The sequence below is a fragment of the Chionomys nivalis genome, chromosome 9 (assembly GCF_950005125.1).
Source record: "Chionomys nivalis chromosome 9, mChiNiv1.1, whole genome shotgun sequence".
Lineage (NCBI taxonomy): Eukaryota > Metazoa > Chordata > Mammalia > Rodentia > Cricetidae > Chionomys > Chionomys nivalis.
This window is the reverse complement of record NC_080094.1, coordinates 22,209,041-22,233,540: the sequence shown is the minus strand read 5'-3', so window position 1 is coordinate 22,233,540 and position 24,500 is coordinate 22,209,041. Positions and strand designations below refer to the sequence as shown.

At 46.2% G+C, this 24,500-nt stretch overlaps 1 protein-coding gene across 1 annotated transcript in view; it reads right to left on the bottom strand.

Moving 5' to 3' along the window:
* The window catches only part of LOC130882002 (ubiquinol-cytochrome-c reductase complex assembly factor 1), an 89,698-nt gene that overhangs the window by 14,171 nt on the left and 51,027 nt on the right, over positions 1–24,500 (bottom strand). The gene's annotated exons all lie outside the window — the stretch shown is intronic.

Here is a 24,500-nt window from a genome sequence, read left to right as displayed (position 1 = left end):
CCCTGGGGATACAGTATGGTTGGAGCTGCTTATACATGTCTTTCCCACCAGTCTGTGAGCTACTCAAGCTTGGGTCACAAAAGAAACAGGACTGAATCATTTTGGCACCCAAACACCTGGTCCAGGACAGGGGCTAAGGCAGGCACAACATAATAAATCCATACAAGGTCACTCCCCAGGGCTGGAGATGTAGCTTAGGGCTGAGTACTCTCCTAGCATGTGTGAGGCCGGGGGTTCAGCACCCCAAACAAACAAACAAAAGCAAGGGCCACTCATAGCATGCCCTCTCCAGTGACACAAATTCTTTTGTTTTTGCTAAGAAGCACCTTCCCTGTTTCTGGAATTCCAGAAATATATACCACTATATTTCTTCTTACTGCTTCATCTAATGTGCCGTGGTGAGACTCAGAACAGGCCAGAGTTAGGAGTTCCTTCTGTCACGTGAGGACAAGAGGTCAGCTAGCCCTCTTAACACACTTGGGTTCTTCCTTACTTAGGGACTAGCTGTTCTTCTAAATGTGCAAGATGGCCAGAGCCAAAAGAGCATGCCAGGGGCATCCAACATAAGGCAAGGCACCACTCCCAGGACAACATTTACCCAAGCTGTTCAGACGGCAGAGTTAGCTTACGTTCCGCATCATGCCAACTAGTGTTGAAGCTGGAAGGGCCTTCGGGGATGACCTGGACCAGTGACCCCCAGGAAATAAATGGTGAAACGAGGCTCGAACATGGAAAGAGAGAGACCCAAGGCTACACAGCAAGCTACCATCAGAGCGGGGTTAGAGCAGAGCAAACGGTCCCGCTTCACCACCTAAAGGGTGTTGCCAAAGATCCCCCAAATATTATTCTGCAAAGCTTGGTTCTTGTTCTCCAGAGAGGCCCAGATAGGGACAAATGCATCGTCTCATGGGAAGATGGCTGGCTGCTGAGTGCCTGGGGAGAGCGCGGTACAGCCAGGAGCTCACTGGTAGCCAGGTTCTACTCCAGTGCCCTCCTGTGAGCTCCCCATCACTTCTATAGAGAGAGGGCAAACTGCCACAGCTAGGAATGGCTTTCTAATGTCACCACCCAGGCTAGACTAGCTCACGAGAAAGTCTCTTTCTGGAAGCCAGTGCAAGCTTCTCCTGCAGCACAGGGTCACTATGTATATGTATATGTCATGGTGAAATGACAGCAACTGAGTCACTAGACTCACCTTACTAGGTCCTTGATGCTAGAGCTTCCTTCTGCCGAACCCCAATTCTACTCCACCCCCTTCACTTAAGCATCTATTTGCTGGTGTACAGGGTCCCTGTCTCCCCAATGCTGGATCACCCTAGATGGAGCATGTTGCTTATGAATACACGGATCCCCCCGCAGAAGATGGTGTTGGGCTGTTTGCTCATTAAAATCTTATCCTTGTCCATAATGCTTTGCTTTTTATGAAAACCCATACATACTGAGCCACCACATGGGAAAGGCTCCTTTATGTCAGTTACTCATAGTTTCCCATTTATTTAAGCTATTAAAATTCATGCAGATATTTTATAAGCCATCAGGATTCGATGACTGCTATTACTGAATGTTTAATAATAAACTAAACAGAAGAAATCAGAGGGTTAAATGATGACTGCAATTCCTGTAATGACTTAATTAAATTTTTATTGAGTACATAAACTATGATGTCACTTCTAGCCAACCATGGCCCTGCTTTCGCAGCATGTCACAGGGTGGGAGCGCTCAATAGGAGGCTAGGCTAAATGAGCAGCAGGTCTCTGCTGAAGTGGGGGAGGGAGCAAGGCTCATGTAACACACTCAATAAATTATCCGTTCATTTTTAAACAAAGTCCATGAGTTATAATATATTTGCCATGCACTTTTTATGACATAATAAAAATGTTACCTTAAGGATTACTTAACACATACTACAAATGTTACAGCAGAGGCAGGCACAAGGGGCAAAGAAAACAAACATGAACAGGCCAGGGACGGGTCCTGGAGTTTATGTCCCGGGGGAACAGCACAGTATATTAAAAGGGGAATGCAAAAAAACAGGGGGTGCAAGTGTTCGGGGTTACTAATCAGCAAGCTAATGAATGAGACGGCCAACAGGGAGCACAAGCAAGAAGGGATCTCACGGGCACATGCTTAATTAATGGGAGTATTTTCAGGAAGAGATGTGAGCTGTATAGACGGCTGTTCATCTGAGGCCAGTTCTCTGCCCTGTCCCCTTCTCAGTGCTGCAGCCCTTAAAGATGTTTATGCTTAACAGAGGACGAGACTGTGGTACAGAGACTGAACGAGACCTTGGTTTAGCCTCCTGAGCACTGGAAGGGACTTCAGGATATTTTTCCTGGTTATTTTTCTGACCTCACTCCCTTTGGTCTTCCCACTTCCATTTTAGGCCTTGATCGGAGTCAACCTTGCCACTTCTACGGCTGTGTCATGCTCCCTTGTTCTTAGCCACACTAGCAGAAGTCCTTTTTGTCTTTACTAATGGAAGGGATGCTGGTCCCTTCTCATCTTTAAAGATCTTGCCCCCAAAATACTTCTCCCCAATCTACAGGTACCAGAATGATTCAAGGTTGAGAACAGGTCACATGAAGCACTAAGTGCGCCAAGAGCTTTATGCATATCAGCCCAGTTCATCCTTCCTGATGAACTCTGAGAGGGGACCATTTTATCTCCATTTTTAAAATTCCAGTTTTGCTTATTGAGATCTCAATATTTAAAATCTAACTGGATAATGTATGAAAAACAAGATACATGGTTGGCAATGAGAACCGCAAAACCAGCAGCCGTAATTCCTGAATGGTCACATAACAGACATTTCTTTAGGGTTGCTAAGAAGGAAATCAAGCAAGAAAAGACACAAGGTATGGCAGCACATGCTTTGTAATCCCAGTTCCTCGGAGGCTTTGGATTGTAGCTCATTTGACAAGCTGCAAGCATGGTCCCAACAGAGGTATCATCGCTGGCCTGGTAAAGTCTGTGTTAACAATGGCCCTGCAGGGCAGAGCTCAAAAGGAAGTGACTGTGAAGGCTTCCGTTTAAAATCTGTGCTGATAATGATTGATGGGAAAGGATTTTTACACATTATATTTAGTTTGAGGATGTCTTCATGTTTAGGTCTTCTCTGTACCTTATAGTCAGAACTCTGTTCACTCGTGGCTCCTCCAACCTAACTGACGCTGTTGCATGAAGAATCACACAAACAACACAAAGGTTGTTTGCTTCTGGACTCCGGATGTAGGGGTAAAATGGAAACAACTCAAAATTAGTGGAGAAATTGTCACAAGAACAAGACAAGATTTGACAAGGTCAAAGGGTCATTTGCCAAAATAAATAAGTAATGGAAGGAAAAGTTTGAGTGAGCAGAAACCAGAGTCAGGGCAAATCTCTGATCATAGAATAGCAAGCCAGAAATATGAATGAGGATGGTGGTGCAGGCCTGTAACCCAAGTGACATTGACACAAGAAGCTGAGGCAGGAGGATCACTAGTTTAAGGGCTGCCTGTGCTACAGAGTGAGTTCAAGACCAGCCTGAGCAACTTTACTGTCTGTCTCCAAATAAAACACAGGCCAGGACAGTAGCTCAGTAGGGCTCTGGGTTCAATATTCAGAACCACAAAAAGGAGAAAAACCAAACTCACACTGGATGGTTAACCTTCGTGTCACTTATAATCATCTCGTAGTTTCTGGGTAAGCTGAACTAAGGAGAGAAGACCCTTCTTGAACGTGTGTGTGCAGGTCCTTAATGTGCATGTGCATATGTGTGCGCTTGCATGGGTGAGGTGTATGTGTACGCACGTGCACACACTCCATACCCTGGGCTGGGGTCCAGGACCACAGGAAGGAGAAAGCAAGCCAAGCACCACACACACCATCTTTTCCCAATTGCAGGTGCACAGACTGGTCATCTGGCTCTGGCTGCCATGCCTTCTTCACCTTTTTACTAAGTTGCTTTGGTTGGGTATTCTCACAGCAAAAATGAAAGCAGCTAATACACTCCCAAACCCAGAAATATGACAACATAACCATAATTAGAAAATTTCTAAGAAAGCTACTATTGCTCGAGCCAGACAGATGGCTCAGCAAATAAGAGCCTGGAGGGTCCTTTGGAGAACCTGGGTCTGAATCTAGCTCATACTGTTAACGCCAATCTCAGGGGATGTGGTGCTCTCTTCTGTACTCCACAGGCACCAAGAACGCACAAATACACATGCAGGCAAAATACTCAAACACATGAAATATTATTAAAATAATTATTATAAAAGAAAAAGTTTTATTATCAGGTAAAAATATACTTTTAGGGTTTTAGCAAGTTTTTTTTTTTTTTTTAGCTTATCATACTTAAGAATGAATTTTATGGAAAAACCAGAGAAATGTCAGTGACGAACAGATGCAGTGACAAAAGCTAAAACTAACAACTGGCTAGGGCACTCGCTGTGATGTGACCACAGACTGCCAGGGATGATCCCATCATCGTCCTACCTGAGGTGATGCTCGACACTCGCTGTGATGTGACCACAGACTGTCAGGGATGCTCCCATCATCATCCTATCTGAGGTGATGCTCTCTCTTGCTCACCTTTCCTTAGGTCCAAGGATCTACTTTGCTTTCAAAGATGAAACACTGCAGATCCTGGAACCCTGGCCCCTCTTCAGGGATAGGCACACAGGCCAAGTGAATTTATCAAATTCTTGTTTCTAGGAACAAAAATAAAACTCTGCTATAGTTCATTGGCCCAAAAGCTGCATAAGCTCCTGTCCCTTAGCTGCACGGAGTCTTTCCTTCCTGGGGTCTGTTGTTAGAACCCCAACGTCACCTTCCAGGGAATTCGCTTAAACGAGACGAGGCTGGCGCTCAGTTGTTCATAATCTATGAGCATCATTTATCAACTCATTAAAACCAGGTGACTGGGCCAGGTTGGTGGTTGCGCACGCCTTTAATCCCAACAGTCGGGAGGCAGAGGCAGGTGGATCTCTGTGAGTCTGAGGCCAGCCTGGTCTACAGAGCGAGTTCCAGGACAGGCTGGAACTCAGAGTTATATACAGAGAAACCCTGACTTGAAAACCCAAAAAACCCCAAACCAAACCAACCAACCAAACCAATCAGATGACAGGGCATCTGTTGTCTCCTCCATCGCTGGCACTTGCTGGAGCTGCGCCAGGAGCTCTCTCCAGACACCTGAGGTCACACAGAGCTTCTGTGAGAGAAGGACTCTCACGATTCTCAGCCACTCGCGCACACAAAACAGCCTGGGACTCTGGGAGGGCGCTACCAGTCTTTCACCTTCACCTGCTCTCCAACAGAGAGAGCCACGGTAATCGCTCTCGCAAGCAGCACTGGTTCATACTTCCAGGTTTAGGAGAGAGTTTGTGCCCTGCTCACAAGCACTAGTGGAGAAACGTCTTGGGCAGGCTGTGGGGTTCTGCTGTGAAATACCGAGTTTGGAAACTGAAAACCGTTTACCGAGGATCACTATTCACAGTGATCAAGGTAGAACCGGTAATAAGCAAGACAACGACCTGAAGAGGAAGCAACAGATGACTCCATTCCCTTCTATACAGATGGCTAGAATTCAAAATACAAAGAAAAGAACATAAGTAGGAACCCTCACAAGAGAATGTGAATTGGTGCAACCACTGTGGAGAAGAGTTTGAGAGTTTCTCTAAAGGTTAAATATTGAACTACAGTGTGACCCAGCAAGTAAATCTACAAAGGAATGCAAACATGGACTGGACACACTTAAAATACCACGTAAAATATGGCAATGGTGGTGTGGGGGCCGGAGGGTTTCGGAGATGTGCCATTCACCACACTGTACTTCTGAGTGTGTGCAGGCATGCGCAGACAGAAAGGGTGGGCGTGCAGGGCCACAGGGAGGAGAACAAGGACAGCGATTTCAAAGCAAAGTAGACCAGGCTGGCCTCAAACTCAGTGAACCTCCTGTCTGCCTCTTGAGGGCTTAGTGTTGTTGTTATTTTGTTTTCTGAGACAGAGTTTCTTTGTGTAACCCTGGCTGTCCTGGAACTCACTCTGTAGACCAGGCTGGTCTCAAACTCACAGAGATCCACCTGCCTCTGCCTCCCACATACTGGAATTAAAGGTGTGTGCTACCACCACCCAGTGAGGATTGGGGTTTTAAAGGTATGTGGTCACACGTTCACCTTCAGAGTAAAGTCTGTAACAACAACAAAAACTATAGTGGGGGGCTGGAGAGATGGCTCAGAGGGGAAAAGCGCTCACCACCTGTCATCTGACTTTCACATGTGCCATGATGCCATGATGCATGTGGTGTGCGTGTGTGTGCGCATGTGCGTGCAAACAAAACCTCATGGGGGCAGAAGCAGAAAGGCAAAGCCCTGAATGCCACACCAAGACAGGAAGCTGCATGGATACATTTATTTTCTCACAGGATGGACAATAGAGTTGGGCAGATGACCAGAGGCAGAAATTACAGAGGCCGCTGTGTACCAGTCCAGGTGAATAAGGACCTCAGTCAATGTAAGCTGAAGCAGAAAGACAAAGGGAGGCCCTGAAGAGAAATGTCGAGCTGGGTGTAGTGGCACATGTCTATAATCTGAGCACTCGGGAGGCAGAAACAGAGGTATCCGAAATTCATAGTTAGCCTCTGCTACATAATGAGTTCAAGGCTAGCTCAGGCTACATGAGATCCCGCCTCAAAGGAGGAGGGTCTGTATAGTTCAGGATCAACGGGATTGATGAGGCAGGAAGGGTGAGGCCATGGCTTGCTTGTAATCAGACCTCACTGAAGAAAAGCAAAGGAGGGAAGGGAGATGAAAGGCAACAACCAAACAGAGCCACACACTGGTGACTTTACAACCCCGGCAGCACTATGTGTAGACAGCCAGCCTTGCAGGGCTCTAGTGGTCACTGTGCCCTTAATGTCTTCTATGCTGTGGTAATGGAAAATCTTACTTGGATAAGATGGAATGTGAGCAAGGTGTGTATTTAGCTGGAGCCCAGCAGGCGTCTCCAGGGGAGTAGGGGTACAGCACAGCTTTAGGAGCCTGAGCTTCCTGTTCAGCCATTTGTTCGCTGTCCGTCCGCAGATGTCATTCCTCTGGTCCTCTGTATCCAATCTGTGGCCACGAGACCCAGTGACTGTCAGCCAGAAGATGCTGACACATGTGGGTTTCCAGAAACATGCACAGACTCCTAATTGTACCCTGGGCCTCATGACTACATTTATGAGTACAGAAAGCTATAGGCACAACTTTGCTTCCTTAATGATTTTCTATTAAACATAGACTGACACAGTACAGTGGAAAACTACAAGACGCTTGCTGCCTATCTCAGTTAGTCACTCCAAATACACAAATGTGGTCTAGTAGGTAAAACAGAGTCAACAATTCAGGCAGCTCTTAGCTAAGAAAGCCAAGCTAATGGGTGGTGGGGCCAAAACAGCGTGGAGGACCTAAAGGGAGTGCTGAGGTCACTGGCCTCAGTTCTTGTCCCGCTCAGCAACCCTCAGATCCACGACACTGCACAGCAGTGCTTGCTTAGAGGGGCCACTCTCCAGCCCCTTGTCACACTAACAAGGTCCTAGCTGCATCACCCAACTGCCCTGCCTTCCTCTTCAGGTAGTGAAGTGGGGATGTCCCCAGTGAACAGAGTTACACAGTTTAACTGGTGACTCCACCTGGGCCCAGACTAGAGTCTACTACAGACTAAACAGTAAAGCAGACATTTCCATTGGCCACAGCATGTTTCTCTTTTACCACTGTGTCCTTATTGTTTACTAAAGTTCAGAGTTAACATTTTCCAAGTGACCAACCCAGTGGTAATCTGAGAAAGAGGTCATTGCCCAATGGAGAGATGAGGAAACAAAGACTTGTCCAGTTATCGCAGCCCAACTTGTTTGTGAGGGACAAGGTCTCACTGTGTTGCTCCAGAACTGCGGGGCTCAGGTGCTGTTCTTGCCTGAGTCTCTCTTATTTTGGCACAATGTTCTTTTAAGGGTCATTCAACTGACGGCTTATAGACTCCTACAGTAGCCTGGAGAAGGCTAAACTGGATCAAGTATACAAATAAGATCACTTCCACCCAGAGTGATAGAGGAACAAGCTTTGGATGTCCTTAAAATGGAGCTGGCACCTGGTCTTGTGAGCTCTGTGAGCAGCTCTCTACTCTCCTCCCCCCCCTCTCAAGAGTATTGTTGTCTTTTTAAAAAATATCGCCATTTAATTTTATTGTATGAATGTTCTGCCTACGTGTATGTCTGTTGGCCATGTGTGTACCTGGCTTCTGAGGAGGTCAGAAGGTCTCAGAGCCCCTGGAGCAGAAATCACAGTGAACCACTGTGTTGGTGCTGAGAACTGAGCCCAGGTCCTCTGCCAGGGCAGCTAGCGCTCTTAACCTCTGAGCCGTCCCTCCAGTTCCTTTGTTTTTCCTTTTTAGTAAGCAAAATGTTCTTTAAAGGTTTTTTATTCAAAGGAAGAAAACACCTTGAAAAGAATGTTTTGTCTCAAAAGGAAATCTCTTCAGTGGTCTGCATTCAAGACAACAGAAATTGCACTGTTATCTGAGTCAAGTTCCAGCAGCCCATTTCCCTGCTCTGTTCAATCTGGAAACAAACATCACTGCAGGCCTCAGTTTTCCATCAAAACTATGTCTAACTGCCTTCTCTCATATTACAATAATCCTCATATTAACATGTGGGTAAAATATTTAACAATAAATATAATGAAATAATGATTTCCCAGCCCTGTGCCAAGGGCCTCACATGTGGCAGATCCTCCTCTCGACTCTCACAACGCTATAGTTTAGGGTATCGCTGTCTTCTTTTTCACAGGTGGGAAACTGAAGCACAGAGTTTATGCACCTTGACCACATGGCTAGGGGCAGCGTACGAGCAATCCAGTCCGGCTTGTGACACGCCATTCTCAACCACTCTGTGATGTGCCTCAGGAAGTTTCAAAGCCAACCTATTGGCTTACCTGGAGGAGGGTTTGCCTCTCTCACCCGCCCCTCCTCCCTTCATTCACACTCTGTCTATACTAGAGCAGCTTCTCTAGGAAGCTTGCCACAAAAGCAAAACAAAACAGCAGGTGAGCTCGTATCTCTCTTGTTTATCTATTTAGTTTGGAACTGAAGCCAGGAGAGAGCAATTTATCTTCCTGGCATTAAACAGCTTGTAAACCCTGTCCGGCCACTCTTCCCTGAAAAGCTCTTAGCCAACAGTATTCAGGGGTTAGCACGTGGTAAGGAACGAACAAAGGTTTTCCTACAGTAATAAATAAAACTTTCTTTTCTTTTTTCTTTTTGAGACAGGGCCTCATACAGCACAGGCTGTTCTGGAATTCAACAGCAGTGGAGATTCCATCTCGCAAGTGATGGGGTCACAGGTGTTTGTCACCATGCCCAGCTGTATGGGAGAAAGCTACATGAGTTAGTAATGATGTCGGCCAGGAGGGGCAGCAAGGAGAAAGAGCATTGACTGCTATGGGGGGTGGGGGTGGGTGGGTGGGGGTGCAATGTCAGGCGTCTTTCTGGCTGCTCTCCACCTCTTCTGTTCTGCTTTGTTTGGTTGGTTTTTAGATTTATTTATTTTACGTGCATTGGTGTTTTGTTTGCATCTATATCTGTGTGAGGGGATCAGATGCCCTGGAACTGGACTTACAGTTATGAGCTCCATATGGGTGCTGGGAATTGAACCCAGGTCCTCTGAAAGAGCAGTCAGGGCTCTTAACCACTGCCAGCCCCTGCTTTGCTTTTTTGAGACAGGGTCCCTCGCTTACTGGCTTGGCAACATTGGTCAGCAAACCTCAGGGATCTGTCTCTTCCTCCCTGGTGTCGGATTGTGGAGACTTCCCTACGTCCACCTTTTTACATGGATGCAGGGATTTAAACTGGGGTCCTTACACTTGTGTGACAAGGGCTTTACTGACTGAACCAGTCCAAGAGAATTCTTCATGGTGGTGTAGGCTTCTGGAACAGAGAGGGACGGAGTCTAGGGAGCCAAGGTCTCCACAAGCTCCACAGGCCCCTACATGTTCCAAGCTAGATGAGACAGGGCAAGGCCAGCCCTCCTTTCCCCAGAGAGAGGCTTCCTTTGGCAAGCGATTCACTTCGGGACTAAAGCACAGCAGACAATACACAGCTCCAGGCTCTAAAAGAGAAAGCTGTGCATTTCTACTCAGAATGCCAAAGACAATGGTTTATTTGAAATCCCAAGAATCTAGCAAAGGGCTGGACTAGCTTGCAAAGGGGAGTGGGGCGTACAGAAAGCCACTGGACACTCAGGAGGAATCATCCTTTATCCCGGGCCCCAGCCACTCATAAGCCCATGGCCTAGAAAAGGGGCGGCAGATAGTTTACACCTTTAATTATTCCAATAGAAATGTGTCTCCCGGGAGCAGCCAGGGGTCAAAAGTCCAGCACCAAAACTGTATATCTTTATTAAGTCATGAGCAAAAAAGCATTACAGCAGACAGTTATTAAAAGAAAAAAAAAAAAAAAGCCCCGGTGACCAGCCGAGTAGGAGGTGTCAGAAAACTCACTCCAGATAATTTATTCCCTGAGAACCACAAAGGGCTTTCCCAAGAACAGCAAAAGCACCATTAATTTCCCCAGGACCCTCCCTTTCAAAGAGCTCCAAACACCACACATTTCATATTAAATTGTCCTCAAAGGCTCCAAAAGAAGGGGCTACTATTTCCCTAAGTACAGATGTCGAAACTAAAGCCTTCGTGCCCACCATGCCCTGCCCATGCTAAGGGAGTGAGGCTGCTTGTGCCTGATCCAGGCCTCCTGGTAGAGGGTTACAAAGACCAAAAATACCACCTCCATCCCCCACAAAGATGAAAAACGGGCTTTCTATCCTCCAGAACACCAGAGTCCAGTAGTGCCCGGCAGATGCACATATATCCCCGTATGCTTATGTGGAATGCTACTGAAAAGGCCCACACGCAGCCTGAGAGCTGGTAAGCTCCCACTTACCAGTGCCTAACACGTTCCGAGCACTGTACTACGTTATATTGTTTAAGTCGTCCAGCAATGTGTGACCAATACAAGAAGGAATGGAGGCAGGAAGAGTAAAGAGATTTGCTGAGGGCCCTAAAGCTACCTGGGGCAGAGACATGATTAGAACCCAGATCCATCAAGTGCGGAAGTCCTGGAGCTGCAAAGTGACTGCTTAGGAAACTAGAAACTGACTTGTGGGCTTTTCAGCACGCACACAGAGAGGGGTGCACTGCATTGGGAGGGGCCTGTTGCCAGATCCAGAACACAGATGCATACATTAATAGAGTCTTTCCATCGTGGGGACAGCTCCAGTGTCTTTCCAAAGTTAACAGAACACCCTCTGGGTAAAGAAGATCGGAGAAGTCCTGAGCCCTTCTTGTTCTTTTGTGGGCACTGTAACGGACCAAGAAGGACCAAGAAGGTCTTCAAACGGGTGGCCGGCTGTAAAGGCCTCTGCTCGGAGACAGACTCCTGCTGGGGCAGGGCCCTTTGTTGGCCATCCCTGAAGAAGGGCGCAGGGTGGTGACAGCACTGCGGAACTTGCCTCATAGCTGTAAGCTCCACCAAGAAAGAAATGGCAGACTTGGAGGAAAGAGAGCAGCAGGCCACAGCCCCCAAGCCAGAAAGACTACTGAGAACCATGGCCAGTCATGAGGACTGGCTGAATCCTAACAACAGGGAGACAGACGAAGGAAGGAGTCTTAAGACCATAATCTCAACCTAACAAAACCCTAGGTGGAACCAGCCCGCACTTAACAGCAGCAGCTTGCTCTGCAATCTGAGGATCCGTTTATATAGCCATCAACACACACTACGATCCATTATTATCACTTATGTTGTACCTACTTCCAGGAGAGGTTCGACTTAACTTAAAAAGCCTGGAGGATAGCTAAAAGGACAGAGGTCTTGAAGCAGACAGATCTGGCCTGTGACTCTAGTGGCCACAGGTACATGGTTTCTTGTCTGCCTTGGCTCAGCTCAGCTGTAAGCCACGGATGGATTCAAGGCTACCCAAGCTCGTCTGTAGGATAAGAGACGACAATGACTGCAAACTGCCCGGCAAATGGTTTGGCTCCTCCACAGTATACATCTAACTAAAACAAACGCCAAAGAGGTAAGGAAAAGAGTGTGCAAGAGAAAGGGACCAGTGACCAGTCCAATCCACGTATCTAAATAAGGGAAGCTCTGAACTTCCTGGGAGTCACAGCAAAAGCGAAGCAGGATTATTACGCCGTTCTTGTCGTTAATGAAGGAAGCCTGTAACTCATCAGGACAGAGAAAGTGCGGAGGTACTGTACCCTCAAGTAAATGCAAATGTGTGTGCATATTCTCACACACACACACACACACACACCCCTTCTCTCCAGCAGGAAGAGGGTGAATGGCTCCCCAGAGCCCTGCTGCCCCTCTGACACCACACAGCTGTTGCCGCCAGTGAAGTACTGCAATAGTTAAAACATTTTTGTGCCAATATTTTAAGAGTGCAGAAGGTTCCAAATTACATGTAAAATAAACAATGCCAGACTGTGAAAACTCTTGGCTACAACGCTCTCTGATGTTAACAAGAGTTCCTTTATTACTGTAACCTTTCAGAAGAGAATAAAAACCATTTCTCTGCCCCAGTTTTGCCCTCCAGTAAAAGTGGAGGGAGCAGTGACCATGGAAAGAGCTGTACAGTGACCCCTCCTGAAGGCTGGGGGCTGGGAAGAGGCAACTGAAAACAAAGCCTTCCATATAGATTTCTTTTCCAAAGGAAAAAAAAAAAAAAGCTTTTTTTTGAGGGTATGTATACATATGTAGAGGTCAGTGAACAACTTGCAGAGAACTTAGGTTCTCTCCTTCTACCATGTGGGTCCTAAGGACAGAACTCAGGTCGTTAAGGCTGGTAGCCAGTGCCTTTATCCACTGACCCATTTCACCAACCCTGTCTTCCATATATTTTCTTTTTTTAAAAAATATTTATTTATTAATTATGTATACAATATTCTCTCTGTGTGCATGTATGTCTGCAGGCCAGAAGAGGGCACCTTATTACAGATGGTTGTGAGCCACCATGTGGTTGCCGGGAATTGAACTCAGGACCTTTGGAAGAGCAGGCAATGCTCTTAACCACTGAGCCATCTCTCCAGTCCCCTTCCATATATTTTCTAGCCAGTTGTTAAACATTTAGTTTGGGCTGTGGATCATATTGTACAATGTCACATTGCTAACTTTTGTATGTGACAACTTACAACACATACAACATTTGTATGTGACATTTAGAGGCACAACAGAGCCTTTGGGGAAGCCCAAACCAAGCTAATATTATGAAGAAAATTAAGATCTAACCAAGACTCCTCAAACATTCAATGACTCTCCTTACTCAGAAACTGAGTCTGAAGTGCTCTCGAAACAAAGAAGAGGCCAGATGTGGTGGTGCACATCTGTAGTCCCAGCACTGGAAAGGCAGAGGTGGCAGATTGCTCTAAATTTGAGGCCAGCCTGGTCCACGCAGAGTCCAGGTCAGCCAGCCTACAGAAAGAGACCCTTTCTCAAGACAAATAAACCCCCAAACAAGGAAGAGGGTTTGTGTGTGGCCAGTACTCAGGACAAAACACAGTAGTGTACAGACCCCGAGTCAGTGAGTGTGTAAATATCAGACAGAGGGATCAAAACAGCTGGATAAAGGGAAGCTGCTTTCCCCGCCACAGGAAAAGAAGGAAGGACAACAAATGAAGTCAAACACTGCCCTCTCAGGCCACTCTGCAAAACTAACTCACCCAAACGTCATCTGAGCGGTCTCCTCTGGCATTCTCAGCCGCGTAACCATTGTAATTTCTCAGTATTATAACTGTGTTTATGTTTGTCCTAGGCTAGACTAGGAAGTCTTAGTCATTCTTTTATCTGTGTTAACATAGTAGCTGGAAGCTAGCAGGTCACAATGCAATCAATAGATAAGGAAAATTTTGTGTTTGATGAACTGCTGTTTAAAACAACAACAACAAAAAACAGAACATAAGCTCTGGGCCACAACACGAGGCAAGCTTTGTAGTCCTCTCAAAAGCAGAAGGTTGGGTCTGGAAAATAATGTAGAGATTACCTAACTCACCTCAGAGATTCGAGAGGACCTGACTTACTCAGGCTGTACCCGGACAGTGACCAGGCTGGCTAGACCACCCTCCTTCAACCGCACCCACACCACCCCTTCATTAGCCTGAAATTTGCTGGGAGGATGAGAAACATGATTGAAACAGCATATTCTGAGAACGCAATCTCATTATAAGTAAATGGGTTGCAGCAAGGGTTCAAAGGCCAAGAGGAACGAGTGTGTGTACTACTCTTGAAGAGGACCCGAGATCAAGTCCCAGTACCCATGTCTAGCAGCTCACAGCCATCTGTGACTACAGTTGCAAGGGCATCCGACACCCTCTTCTGGCCTCTTTTGGCACTGCACTTAAATGTACACAAACACATAATTCAAACTAAAAAATAATATATAAATAAACTATGGATATCATGCTAGGAATTAGATTCACTTGATATAACAGTATTTGTTTCCCATTAAAGCTATCAGACAGTTACCACTGGAACAAGTTAATCCCAAGAAAACAAAAACATGTTCAGACAAAAACTCAGCCCAAATGTCCAATGTGAACAACTGTCCAAAAACAGAAAAAGCAAAGCATGCTACAACACAAAGGGACCTTGAAAACATACTCAATACAAAGAGGCAAACGTCAATGGCTACATATTGCACATTACATTACGTTCTGCCGACAGTGTGCTGAGATGAAAAGCTCAGAACTGGTAAACCCAAAGACACGGCAAAGGGGCGGCGGGGGAGGGGGCAGAGACTGATGCCTATGAGCACAGGGGTTCTTTCTGAGGTGAGGGGAACATTCTGGAATTAGACAGTGCTGCAGGCATGTAACACTGTGAGTTAAATAAAACCACTACCTATTCATTGTGCATGTATGTAGTGAGCATGTGCCACAGCTACATGCAGCTCGCAGAGGTCAGAGGCTAACTTGTGGGAGTCAGTTCTCTCCTTCTCCTACGCGTGTGCCCAGGGTCAATGCTCAGATCATCAGGCTCAGTGGCTGAGCCACCTCATCAGCCAAAAAAACTACATTCAAAATGTTGAATGTTGGAAGAATTATGCATCCATTTTTTGTTTAATGAAAAAAATGGAATTCCTCCTTCTAGGAGCTAACAACCTAATAGGAGGAGACAGGAGCAGTGGTGCGTAAGGACCAGTTGCTTCAATGCCATGTGACGTGAGTTCTGGAAGTCAGAGGAGGAAGCAAATGATAGTAGTGGTCATCTTGATGCCAACCTAAAGCTGTAACTGTCAACAGTGGCCTTGTCAGGCGGCATAAGCAGGGCCAAGCTGGGGTGGGGAAGCTCCTGCTTGTGACCATGGCACTTGGGAAGCCGTGAGACATTGGAGACTAAGTACGGTAAGTTTCAGGATTTCCATGCAGACTTGGTTGCTGTGGGACAATGGTCTGTACCCTGTCACTTGTACTTTAAATAAATGCTGACTGGCCAGTAGCCAGGCAGGAAGTAAAGGCTGAGCAAGGAGAACAGGAGAATTCTGTTGGTTGTTACCTAAATGGAGAACAGTCTTCCAGAAGACTCCTGAGACCTCATTCCTGGAATCTGTGGATGTTACTTTACACAGTAAATAAATAAATCTATCTATCTATCTATCTATCTATCTATCTATCTGTAGGCCTGATTAAGACTTTGAAAATGTAGAATCAGTTGAAATATCTGCAAAGGCCCTACTATCTATCTATCTATCTATCTACCTACCTACCTATCTTTTTTTTTTTTTTTTTTTTTTTTTTTTTTTGGTTTTTCGAGACAGGGTTTCTCTGTGGTTTTGGAGCCTGTCCTGGAACTAGCTCTGTAGACCAGGCTGGCCTCGAACTCACAGAGATCCGCCTGCCTCTGCCTCCCAAGTGCTGGGATTAAAGGCGTGCGCCACCACCGCCCGGCCCTACCTATCTATCTATCTATCTATCTATCTATCTATCTATCTATCTATCTATCTATCTATCTATCTGTAGGCCTGATTAAGACTTTGAAGATGTAGAATCAGTTGAAATATCTGCAAAGGCCCTAAATGCAATTCCATACATCCTTCCAAGAGATAGACTGAGGGAGATTTGAACCAGAGAAATGAGACCAGAGGTAGACTGGAGATGCAGTCACCGTCAGGGGATGTTGGCAGTCAGCAAGGCTAGAAGGGGAAGAAATAGATCCTCCCCCAGAACCACCAGAAGGAGCACAGGTCACGCAACACTTTGATCTCAGCCCAGAGAAATTGGTGTTTTCTCTTCTAGGTCCTAGAGTCTAGGACTATGAGAGAATAAATTTGTTGTTTCAGGCCACCAAGTTTGTGATAATAGCTGCTGCCAGAAACAAATACACTCTTTTCCCCGGTTCTAGTTTCCTAGTCTGTAATATGAGGGTGGGATGCTATCTTGCAGACAGACAGATTTAAGAGGGCAAAGCCAGACAGCTCTCATAAGGTGCCCGGCGAAGAGAAAGTGCTGAGGGAACACGGTTGCCACCACTGCACAGGTCCTCAACCATCACGTGGTGTGAGCCCATACTTTGCCCCCGACCCCAGAAAAAAGAGCTCTAAGAACCGACAAGCAGACAGCCTGGGTTCCCCAGTCAGTTTCTGATTTAGACTCATCTCTCTGGCTCTCCTTTAGGTAAAAGACAGGGTCAGATCAGGGCCACTGGTTTTGAAACATAAGGGCTTGCTTTAAAAATAAAAATCCTGCCGGGCGGTGGTGGCGCACACCTTTAATCCCAGCACTCGGGAGGCAGAGGCAGGCGGATCTCTGTGAGTTCGAGGCCAGCCTGGTCTACAAGAGCTAGTGCCAGGACAGGAACCAAAAGCTAAGGAGAAACCCTGTCTCGAAAAATCAAAAAAAAAAAAAAATCCTATTGGGCCCTGTATTAGCTACTTATTACTGTGATAAAGCAATGACCAACTCAACTTAAGGAAGAAACTGGGCTTATGTGTCCATGATGGCGGGGTAGAGGCGGCACGCAGCAGACACAGTGGCTGGATTAACTAGCTGAGGGCTCACATCCTGAACATCCTGAACTGCAAAGAGGGAGCAAACCTGGAATGGCAGGTGCTTTGAAACATCAAAGACTGCCCATAATGACATACTTCCTCCAGCAAGGCCACACCTCCTAAACTACCCAAACAGTGCCACCAACCAGGGACCAAGTATTCAAACATCTGAGCAAACAAGGGACAGACTCAGTTACACTACCACAGGCCCTACTCACAGAGTTTCTCATTCAGCTGACTCTTAAAAAATCCCCAAGTGATGTTGAGGCTTCGGGTACAGGAACAAAAATCTCAGACTCTTTGGGCTAGTTAGCTCAAAATTCTTTTTTAGGTGGAAGTCTAAGATTCCCAGGGACTCAGGCAATAACCCACAGCTGCACACGCTGAAACAGCCAGGGATGAACTCCTTCCCCTAAAGAGGGAAGGTCTGGCAGGGCGACTATGAAGGACATGGTGCAGGTTAGTTTTTAACTTTCCAACTGTGTAGAACAAGAAGTCTGACCCCCTTATCCAGCAGGCTGGCCCCATTTTAATTTATCTTAATCCCACCTTTCTGCTTCTCCACCGGACCCCTCCCCTCCATGCCCTCCTCTAGAAACACATCTAGGTGTCTCTTGAATTCATTTATTGGCCTTGCCAGGAGTAGCATAATGCTGCCTTTGTTAGTCTCCTGGCCCAGCCCTCAAGACGTGCTCAGCCTCCCTGTTCTGCTCCTCTTAAAAAAACATAACTGAGGAGTCTCTGGAAAAGAACCGTGAGATCAACCGGGGCAAATTCACAAGATGGAGAGACACTCCACATTAAATGCTGGGAAGGACAGCGTCTCGCCAGCACTGGCATCAGCTGCACCTGCTTTCTGCCCCCTTAGTCTCTATTAGTTCCGAGTAGGAAATCTCTGTGGTACTGGATTAGAAATTCCACATAAAAAGGGACCTCAGGCTTGAGTCTTTCTAAGAAGCGGGTATTTCCAGATTCAAGAAAAGCCCTTGGTCTCTGGTAACAAGACAGATGGAGAGATGGAATTTTGGGGCTGGTATCAGGGAATACTGAGAAGATGAACGCCACAACTGTGGTCCTCATGCTTCCGTGTGCTACCTGGATAATCTGGGGCACCCACTGAACACTGCTACACCTCAGTTTCCTCACCATGAAATGGGAAGGAACTGATCCAGATCCGGGGCATTTGAGCAGCAATATACATAGTCTTCGTGGACTGGAAAATCAGGGTTAAAGTATCTCCAGGCTCGTACCTGCCAGTCTGAGTCTGAGGCCCAATTTCCTATAAAGTAGATCCAGAGCATAACCACAGGGTGGGGAGAGAATAGTGAACCTCTTGCTGGTGACGCTGGTGGTAGGGAGAGGAGCCACAGGGGAAAAGAAAAACGCAGGTGTGATCAGAGATGATTGCTAACCAGATGGTACTGGTACGATCCATCATAACCAGATGGTACTGGCACGATCCATCACCTGCGTTCATCCAGTAAGAATGAGCACTGACGGCAGCAGGCACACTGCTGCACAGAGCACCAGGGACACCAGGGTCATTAGCCCACCTAATGTGGGTTACTTGTATAAATCCATACGGCACACCACAGAATGTTCTAGCTCATAAATTTGTACAGGGGGTGCTATGGAGATGGCTTAGCAGGTTAAGACCACTGGCTGCTCTTGAGGAGGACCTGGTTCAATTCCCAGCACCCACATGGAGGCTCACAAGCATCCACAGCTCCAGGTCCAGGGAATCTGATGGCCTCTTCTGGCATTCTCAGGCAACAGGCTCACACAGGTAAAATATATTTAAAATAAATTTTAAAAATCTAATTTTTTTTTTAAAGATCTGTATAGGGGCCAGGAGATGACTCAGTCAGTAAAGTGCTTGCCATTCAAGCCAAAGGGCCTGAGTTTGGATTCCCAGCACCAACATTTAGGTTTAAACATTTTTTTCATTTTGTTAAATCATTTGATAAGCTGCAGATATCAACACATTCTATGGAATCTAGGAGAAGGAAATAATATATTTTAATTTTTAAAAATTGCAAAGAAAATATTTTAAAAATTTAATATTTTAGAAACATCTAAACAGTTCAATGTTTTATTTAAAAAATAAAAGACAGCACTCAGGAGACAGAGGCAGGAGGATCTCTGTGAGTTTGAGGCCAGCTTGATCTATGCAGGGAGTTCCAAGACAGCCATGGCTACAAATGAGACTGTCTCCAAAGAAAAGAAAACAAAAAGAAAAGAACACATTGGCTTATGTACCTACAAAGGGCTCTATACACACCACCAAGATGTTTAAATTTGTCCCGTGTGACGAGAGCACACAGAGCTTTCCAGCATGAAGGGGATGCGATCAGATGCAGGGCTTAGGACGAAGGCCTCTGGCAATCATAGGTAGGAAGGCTGCCTGGAATGGGAATAGCCAAGAATTCCTTCAGAAGTGACTGCAATAAAGCAGGGCTGATGTCTGAAGCGAAGCAGCGGAGGTATGGGAAGCATGTAACCGACAAGCCGACTAGACGCAGAGAATGAGGCAGAAATCGAGGATGACTAAGAATTTACCTTAGGAGGCTCAACTGATGGTGGTGACATCAGATGCGAGGCAGGAAGGATGGTTTCATGAGCTATTTGTCCTCTGACTTATTTGGAAGGGGCACTGGCAGCTCCTGAAAGGTGAGCTGGAAAATGACTCCGGCTGGCTATATCCGTCGCGAGCACGTCCGCCATGCGCTCACCTCTAGCCATGTTATGACGATGGAGCAGGGGATATCAAATGAAACCAGGCAAAAGAAACAAGGACCAGAGTGGGAGCCTGTTCCCTTGAGAAGAGAGCTAAGCGAGGAGCATTTAGCAAGAGGAGCGTTAAAGGAGGGGGGCTTTGTGGAGTGCGAGCAGCCTGAAGTAGCCGAGCACCTCCCCCCATGTGTGTCTATCATGGCCTCCATGTAGGAGACAATTCTCTCCTTCTACCTTGTGGGTCTCGGGGTTAGAACTCAAATTGTCTGGCTTGGCACCAAGTGCCCTTGCTTGCTGAGCCATCTTCTCACTGGTCCCCAGCAAGGGCTTTGGAAAAAATGGGATAAAATCACTGTTCCTTCTATAAATTCTATGAGGTAGGGGCATCCAGATAAATATATGTAATTAAAAGGAAGGGGAGGAAGAACCTATTTGGTGCACTGAGAACAGCAAAGGGGTGATTCATTTTCCCAGCTGGTGAAGAGCCTGTCGCTGAACGTCTCAATGGACAGAATTCCCTTGCTTGCTTTCTTCCCTTTCTTTTTTTTCAGTTTTTGGTTTTTTGAGACAAGGTTTATCTGCGTAGCCTTGGCTATCCTGAAACTCACTCTGTAGACCAGGCTGTCCTCCAACTCAGAGATTTGCCCGTCTCTGCCTCCCAAGTGCTGGGATTAAAGGTGTGCGCCACCACCACCCAGCTTAGACTCTGCTTCTGATGCTTTAGAAATACTAAGAGCCCAGGAACTCTCAATCTGTAACTTAATGGAAATCCAGCATTAGAGATAAACAACCAAGAGCACGGGGAGCCTCACGCTGCAATTCATTTCAAATACAGAAATTCTTTTGAGGACCCTGGTAAAATGAAGTGGGACGGTCCAGGCAGAGCCTGGTGGCACAAGATCCCCCAGAGGCTGGGGCAGGAGGACCAAAGTTCAAGGTCTGTCTGGGTATGGAAGAAGTTTAAGGCCAATCTGGGCAACATAGCAAGCCCTGTTATAAAAACAAAAAGCAAAAAGCTGGGGACCTAGATAGACTCATTTAGCATGCTTGAGGTACTAGATCAGATCCCTAGCACTGAGGGGGGGAGTGAACCAGAGAGCCACTTAGAAGGAAAAGTGACAGCCATCAGACTAGCGCTCTGGGTGCAGGCGCCAAGCGGGTTGGCCACTGTCTGGACAGCTCCTGAATGCCCCCTGCTGACTTAGGACTGGAGGCTGAAACTCATGTGGACAGAGAATGCGCCTCCAGGGGACACCCTCTGTGGATTCAGCTCAAATTCATGAGCCAACCCCCAATAAAAAAAACTACTTTGCCATCTAAGAATTTAACTTTGGGGCTAGAGAGATGGCTCGGCAGTTAAGAGTGCCCTTGCTCTTCCAAAGGACCTGGGTTCAGTTCCCAGTATCCTGTCAGGCGGTTCACAACCACCCGGAACTGTAGCTTCAGGGGATCTGACACTCTCTTCTGGTCTCTGTGAACACACCTGGCACACCAACCCCCAACTCACACACAAACTCTTAAAATCTAAAATTTTCTCTTAATATCTACCTGAGTACCCAACTCCAATAGTTCAGGCCATTTGAAAACCTTCAAGGGAGTTACTGATATCGAAGAATAAACACATATTCTGATTTTCATGGCCTCCAGCCCAAAGCATCCGTTATTCACACTCATGTCATTCATATGTATAGTTTAAAAAATTATCTTTAACATAGCTCCTTCAAAACCTTTGACACCGAGTTTTAATCCTGACCTGGAGATGCAAAGCACAGCAGAGTAAAACAGGAATTCCAGATATTTCTTCTTTTTTTTTAAGCACTAGGGATTGCACTTAACTCCACATGGTGCTAAGCAAACATCCTACCACTGAGTGTCCTCTCTATCCATCCCTGGCCCTTTCTGGAGATCATTATGGAAGATGGGGGGGAGGCTATTTGAGACTTGGAAGGTTGGAAGGAGAGTTTCAGAAAATCTAAAAGCCTTGTTAATATCCAAATCCCACTTTTGAAGCATAAAATGCCCCACTATAAGCTAGGGCTTAAAAAAAAACAAAACAAAACAAAAAAAAAAAACAACCAATCAATTCCAATAGAAAATAGAAAAGCACAGAAAATACAAACATAAAAGTTGACAGTAGGAGTAGGGTAAGACGGCTCAGCAGTAAGAGCCCTTGCTGCCATGCCTGATGACCTACCTGCTCAGTTCCCCAGGACCTACACACAGAGTCCTGCAGGTTGTCCTCTGCCCTCCACACACATACTGTGGTGTGGCATGTACACACCTGTACACATATGCATGGGTGCTCATGCAAATAAATGTAATTAAAAAAACAACAGTAATCATTTTTTTCTCCCCAAAACTAACACAGCAGACTAACATCCTCAGACCACAAAGGGTATCTTTGTACCCCATTTTCCCCAATACCTATCCTAGGCCTCCAGAACTGTCTGCTTTCTTTCTTCAGATAGTTACCATCCAGCCAACAGGTAATTATAAGCACTCTGGAGACTACAAAGAGGGATACATGTGTTCCTGAACCTCTGGGATTCATCTAGAAGATAGTCAACATGCATGGACAACTATGACATAAGAGAGAAAGAATAAAAGCCCAAAGAAGGCTACATAAATTATTAAGGTACTTGCAGCAAGGGAGAACTGGACTAATCCCATTCCTGTAAAGGCGCTGGAGATGGAGTATGTGGACAGTCTAAGTGTCCACACCGAATGGAGAGAAGACACAAGACAGGAACTGCAAGAATGGAATGTGAGTCTCACTGAGTGCTCAGTAAATGCCAAGCATGTGTGCTAGAAGCTTCCCGCACTTAAGGTTCAAAAACACCGCAGGGAGTGAGTGGAGCAGTTGACACAGAGAGGACTTTGCAATGCAGGATGCTGGGACTGATAAGCAAAGCAGAAGAGAGCAGTGTGTGCCAGGGCTCTCTACCAGCTCTCCCTACCAGCTCTCCCCTCTGTACCACTGAGAGCAGAGGACCTGGTAGCGACAGGAGGTTCCTTCCTACTTTGGAATACCACTGGCAAGAAGACATCTATCGAAGCCTTCCTGGGACGATCTGAGTGTAGGGCCACTGATGAGAATGAGCTAATTCCTTAACTACAGCCTATCCCCGCCTCTTCCCACCTTGGCCTGTAAAGCGTAAACCTGCTCATTGTAAGCCATAAGGAGGGCATGGCTGGCAGAGCAGAACTGACAGGAAGTCATTGCACCAGCCTAAGGTTACCATTAACACTCTGAGCCACTGCCTTGAGCTAATTTTTGTTTGTTTTTGAAGTTTGGTTGAAATGTCACAAATGGAAAATTTCAGTAAAGCACCCAGTTAGCCCCAAGACTGGACACACCTGGTGTGGACCCAGCAAAAGAAACTACTTCATTAGTAGGAGAGGAAAAAGCGAAATTTACATCTGAAATCTGCCTGCAGCAGGAGAAAGTACTGAGGCCAAAGGGCTGTCTGTTTTTACAGCTGTGTCAAGTCCTGGTTCTCCTCCCAACACTCAGGAGCGCAGCGAGGGCCCAAGGAGAAATGGTCTCCAGCTCCTCAGCTGCAGCTCGGCCCACAAAGGTTTTTAAGAACCAGTTAATGAAATAAAACAAGACCAGATGAGGTGGGATAATGAACTCTATTTCCACAGCTAATTTATAGGTTTAAATCCCAAATATTGAAATATTGGTGCTTTTTTTTTCCTTTTAAAAAGTCAGAACACTAAATTATCGATGTGATTTTTGTAACCTCAAATTTAATAGTTGCTTTTTGTCCTGGCTGCACCAATGACACACGCGTCTGTGCCGTGTGCCACCACAGCTGGGCTCTGAGAAGCCGATGAAAGGCAAAATTTCCCCTTGTATGAGACCAGAACTCGAATACCAAATGAGCTCGATTGGAATTCTAGTTTCAAAGGAATTCTTGATTAAAATTTCTGACTCGTCATCAGTTTGCAAGAGACACTTTTGGCTCTCAATCTTTGCCACACCCATCCACTCAAAGTAATGGCTTCTAAGAATTCTTTGGCATGAGAAAAACCACCACAACATTGACTGGCTTTTACTTTTTTCTGTGACTTTCCTTACAGAGGTATACCTGGAACGCCAAATAACACAGAAAGATTTGCAAATTACCACCTTCAAATTTGGATGTTTTTCAAAGCTGAAAAGAAACTCGGCAGCCATGTAGTCAGCACCTTGGACCTGCTTCTGTGTCCACTGGAGTGTGGGAAGTCAAGACTGGTCCATTGCGGAAGAACCAGGCCAGGCTCTCTCCATGCCATCTATTGCCTTTCCCAAGCCACGTGTCCCAGTGCTGAGGCTGTACGCCAAAACTGAGAGCCCCTATACCTGCACACTCTCAAAACATACGGGGTCAATACACAACTGCCTTTTCTATAGAAAAGCTGCCTGTTTATACCATCAAGTTAGAAAGGGAGGTGTCAAATATAATAAAAAGCAACAACAGTAATTACCCAATTCTTCTAAATTTCTATTTTTAAAACACCATCTTTCTTTTTTTTTGTTTTTTGTTTTTTGTTTTTCGAGACAGGGTTTCTCTGTGGTTTTGGAGCCTGTCCTGGAACTAGCTCTTGTAGACCAGGCTGGTCTCGAACTCACAGAGATCCGCCTGCCTCTGCCTCCCAAGTGCTGGGATTAAAGGCGTGCGCCACCACCGCCCGGCTATAGTTTTGTAACTAAGCCAGAGCTTGGGCA